The following is a 5,623-nucleotide window of genomic DNA, read 5'->3' as shown; positions in this document are numbered from 1 at the left end:
TCTAGGCATGGCCGAATGGCCAGCCTCCCATAGTGATCAAAAGATCTAAAGAAAAGGTTCCAAAGATCAAAAGATTCTCAGATACAATAGTAAAAGGTCCTACTTATAGAGAACTAGTAGCCTAAGGTTTACAGATATGAGTACATGACATAAAAATCCACTTCCGGGTCCACTTGGTGTGTGCTTGGGCTGAGCATTGAAGCATTTTCATGTAGAGACTCTTCTTGGAGTTAAACGCCAGCTTTTATGCCAGTTTGGGCGTTTAACTCCCCTTTGGGTGCCAGTTCCGGCGTTTAACGCTGGGATTTCTGAGGGTGACTTTGAACGCCGGTTTGGGCCATCAAATCTTGGGCAAAGTATGGACTATCATATATTGCTGGAAAGCCCAGGATGTCTACTTTCCAACGCCGTTGAGAGCGCGCCAATTGGGCTTCTGTAGCTCCAGAAAATTCACTTCGAGTGCAGGGAGGTCAGAATCCAACAGCATCTGCAGTCCTTTTTGGTCTCTGAATCAGATTTTTGCTCAGGTCCCTCAATTTCAGCCAGAAAATACTTGAAATCACAGAAAAACACACAAACTCATAGTAAAGTCCAGAAAAGTGAATTTTAACTAAAAACTAATAAAAATATACTAAAAACTAACTAAATCATACTAAAAACATACTAAAAACAATGCCAAAAAGCGTACAAATTATCCGCTCATCAGCAACATTGGATATTTACTTTCTAATTCAAACCATTCTCTTTTATTCAAGCATATAGGAAACAAAACAAAATTTAAAGCTAAGTGATGAATGACAAGCACTTATGCAAATAAGCATTCTTAACAAACAATTCCACTTGCAACTAGATAAACACTTTAGCAGGACATACAATGGTTTCCAGATTCAAAACACTTCACAGCAGCAAAGATTAAGTTTAGATACAACCTTTGAAGTTGCAGCCCTTTGATTCTTCCTTCTGTTGTGTTCTCTTTGAGTTAAGATGCATAATATCTTCAATTGTTGACTCATGTCCTGCATAATTCTCAAAACTTGCTTAGAATGGTTAGTATGCATAAAGTGAGTGTGTCTTTTGGATTTATTTTGGTGTGGGAACACCAAACTTAATTGCTTGCCACTGCCTCTGATGCAACAAGTTAACCATATGTGAAACCTTGTGTTCTTGCTAAAGGTTATGGAATTAAAGCTAGAAAGCAGTTAAATAGTTGGATAATTTGTTTGATTGCTTGGAGCTAGCATTATGCAAGAGGTGAGAATGTGTTTTTAAATGAGATTTTTGGTGGAACACCAAACTTAGAATCTTTCATTCTCCCTTAAATTATTTTGGTGTGCAACACCAAACTTAGCTCCTTGCAATTCATACCAATTATTCAACATTTTTATTGAAAAAGCTATGAAAAAAAAACTACCTCAGGTTGGGTTGCCTCCCAACAAGCGCTTCTTTATTGTCATTAGCTTGACATCCTCCATTCTGTTGATCATGAAAATTGAAGATCATAGTGCCTTAGCTTGTCTTTCTTTACCGTGAACTTCCTTCCGGTTTCCTCTTTGATGACCTCTATGAGTTCCTGTGGAAGGATCTTAGTCACAGTATAGTGATCAGTCAGCTGTGGAGACACCTTCATGGTTTGAATGTTTATCATTACTTTATCCCCTAGTGAAAATTTCTCAATAGGGATCTTCTGATCTTCTTTAATTATATCCTCTGTTTCTCCTTGTAAGACTTCCTTGTTGTGTTTTTCTTGGCTAGTACTTTCTTTGTCCAAGGTTTTCTTACTTTCCTCTATGATCCTTTTCCATCCTTCCCTCTTTGCAGCATTTTGGTTGTTAGTTGGCTTGTCTTCAGTGGCTTTGGGGAAGGTATTTGCCCTCTTCTCACCCATTTCTGCAAATTGCTTAGCCAGTTGTTCTATCTACCTCTCAATTCTTCTGATTGAAGTTTCCTGGTTCTTTGTTATCTCATCTTGGTGCTTCATCATTTTCTCTATTAAGATCTCCAAGTTAGTGATCCTCTGAGAGTCTTGTGAGATTGGTTGGTTGTGGGATGTTAAAGGTTGGAAGGGTGGGTGTTGTGGTGGTGTGTAGTGGTTGTTGTTAGCATAATGGTGTTTTTGCTGGGTTGTGAAGTTGGGGTTGTTGTAATTGAAGTCCCTTGGTCCGTGATTTTGGTACTCGGTCCTTCTCCAGTTGGAATGAGTCTGAAAGTGTATGTTTTGTGAGTATTGGCTTTGATTGGCATTAGTGGATGAGTGATGTTGGTTGTTTGTGGTCATGGATTTGCCCTGGTTGAAACTTCTTTGTTCCTGATGTTGAGACTCTCCCATTCTCAGATAAGAATGGGGCCTCCATGGTGGAAATTGTGCATTCACTGCAGCAGACTGCAGGCAATCGATTTTTCTATCTCTCAGCTCCATGTGTTGCTGTGTTTGATGGTGCACTTGTTTGTTCAGGTTCATGAATGCATTTACTCCTTCAAGATTCACCACTTCTTTTTCTGAAATTGCATTCAGTGGTTTCTCGAATGAGTGTTGGTTGTTGACTCCTTTGTCATTGAAATTTGCAGTTCCTTGGGCAGTTGTTATCGCTTTGAGTAGGCCATCTGAGAAGTAGTCCACTGCTTTTCTTGTTTCTGGGGTTAATCCTTCATAGAAAGCTCAGAAACCCACTTTGTCAGTTGCTTTGTTGTATCTTTCCCATGCCTTGAAGAGTGGTTCTTCTTCTCCTTGTGTGAATGGATGTTCCCCCTCTTTCAGCTTAATGATCTGTTGGGATGAGGAAAATTTGGCCAGAAATTTGGTAACCAAATCGTCCCAACTAGTAATACTTCCTTGGGGAAAGGTTTCGAACCATTGTGCAGCTTCACCCCTTAGTGAGAAGGGGAACAACAAGATCTTATAAGTGTCATGATCTAGACCATCGGTTTTGACAGCACTACAAGTCCTCAGAAAAAGTGGATATGTGCTGTTGAGGATCCTCCAATGGATTTCCGTCATAGGAACAATTGTTGTTGATTAGTGTAATGAGTGGTGGCTTCATGTCATGATATTCTTCGTCTGCAGAGACTTCTTTTCCAATGATAGTCTTTCCTCTGACTTCTCTTCTTTCCTGTAGCATGCAAACAATCACAAGGAACAAACAGCAGCACTCTTGAGGATTGAGTGCAGTTAGTTGAGACAAACTCTCAAACAGTTAGTGAGTTGATAGAGGTAAATTTATTAATGCAAAGTACTACTGTCTTCTATTCAATTCACGCTTATTCTTATTCTAAGATATTCATTCGCACTTTAACCTAATGAATGTGATCATCCGTGACACTCATTACTATTCTCACTTATGAACGCGTGTGATGTGTGGAAAACGATCCAACACAAAACTCACCGGCAAGTGTACCGGGTCGCATCAAGTAATAAAACTCATGGGAGTGAGGTCGATCCCACAAGGATTGAAGGATTGAGCAATTTTAGTTCAGTGGTTGATTTAGTCAAGCGAATCAAGTATTGGTTGAGTGATTTTGTATCCAACAGTAAGTAAATAGTAGAGAATGTAAAGGGAGAGGGAGGAATTGCAGAAATTAAAGAGAATTGAAAATAAAGGTGCTGAATCTTAAAGAACAAGAAATTAAATGACTGAAACTTAAAGTGCAAGAAATGTAAATTGCAGTAACTTAAAGTGCAAGAATTATAAATTGCTTGAATGGAAAAGGGATTTGAGGACTGGGAATTCAGAATTTAAGTAAAGGAAATTAAATTGCAACAATTATCAAAGTAAGAGATGATTTGAATTCAACCAGATATCAAACAGAAAATAGAAATTAAATTGCAGCAGTGGTTCAACAGAAGAACCAAAAGGAAAATTGGGTCTCAGGACTCCAGAGACTAGATAGAAAAGTCTAGATCTCAATTGCCTTCCCAGATCCAAGTTCACAAAGCAATTAAAGAGAAATTGAAGATTGAAGCAGTAAAGGAAATGTAATTGAACTCAATTATGCAGAAGGGAAATTAAAGAGATCTTGAATGGAGATTGAGACAGAAATTCCTCAATTCTTCACACCCAAGACTCAAACAAGAAAAGTAAAAAGTGCTCAAGCAAGAACGAGGAAGAAGAGAGATCAATTCTCCTTCCCAATTCTCTAAAATCTCAGTTCCAAGCTCTCAATGAAAAATCAAGTCTAAAGATGTGAAAATTCAAAAATCAAAAGAAGGGTCTTTAATGACATCAAACTATCTCCTATTTATACACTTTCTATTCTTGGATTTTGGAATTTAGATGGGCTTTTGATTTGGTGAAGAAATGAATTAAATTGGATTTTTAATCCAATTTTCAGCCCATGAGAAAGTAGCTTCCAGGAGGCTGCCCTGCCCTTGTGGAGGGCAGAGCAGGAAATTGTGTGATGAAGCCTCATTGCGTGCTCGTGCTGCGTTAGGATGCTGCCCTGCCCTTGTGGAGGGCAGGGCAGTGTTGCCATGGTGCGCGCCTTGCTGCCCGTGCGTGCGTGTTGTTGGCCGAGTGCTCAAGCCCGTGCGTCCATGTTGTGCGCCGGCCATGCACCAAGAAATGCTGCCCTGCCCTTGTGGAGGGTGATGAGCGGATACCTAATTGATTTTCAGTTGCTTGGGGACATGCAACAATTTAAGTTTGGTGTTGTGATGAGCGGATAATTTATACGCTTTTTGGCGTTGTTTTTAGGTAATTTTCAGTAAGTTCAAGCTACTTTTAGGGATGCTTTCATTAGTTTTTATGATAAATTCACATTTCTGGACTTTACTATAAGTTTGTGTGTTTTTCTATTATTTTAGGTAATTTCTGGCTAAAATTGAGGGACTTGAGCAAAACTCTGAAAAGGGCTGACAAAAGGACTGCTGATGCTGTTGGAATCTGACCTCCCTACACTCAAAATGGATTTTCTGGAGCTACGGAACTCCAAATGGCGCGCTCTCAATGGCGTTGGAAAGTAGACATCCAGAGCTTTTCAGCAATATATAATAGTCCATACTTTATTCGGAAATTGACGACGTAACTTGGCGTTGAACGCCAAGTACATGCTGCTGTCTGGAGTTAAACGCCAGAAACACGTCATGATCCGGAGTTGAACGCCCAAAACACGTCATAACTTGGAGTTCAACTCCACGAAAAGCCTCAGCTCGTGGATAGACCAAGCTCAGCCCAAACATACACCAAGTGGGCCCCAGAAGTGGATTTATGCATCAAGTACTTACTCATGTAAACCCTAGTAGCTAGTCTAGTATAAATAGATTACTTACTTCTGTAAACCCTAGTAGCTAGTTTATTATAAATAGAACTCTTTACTATCATATTATCATCTTGGTTCTGATTCCTGGATTGTATTTTGATCCAGTGACCACGTTTTGGGGGCTGGCCATTCGGCCATGCCTGAACCTCTCTCACTTATGTATTTTCAACGGTGGAGTTTCTACACACCATAGATTAAGGGTGTGGAGCTCTGCTGTACCTCAAAGTTTCAATGCAATTACTATTATTTTCTATCCAAATCAATTTTATTCTTAATCCAAGATATACGTTGCACTTCACCTTAATGAATGTGATGATCCGTGACACTCATCATCATTCTCACCTATGAACACGCGTGACTGACAACCACT

The sequence above is a fragment of the Arachis duranensis genome, chromosome 7, assembly GCF_000817695.3.
Source record: "Arachis duranensis cultivar V14167 chromosome 7, aradu.V14167.gnm2.J7QH, whole genome shotgun sequence".
Lineage (NCBI taxonomy): Eukaryota > Viridiplantae > Streptophyta > Magnoliopsida > Fabales > Fabaceae > Arachis > Arachis duranensis.
This window is presented reverse-complemented; position numbering follows the sequence as displayed.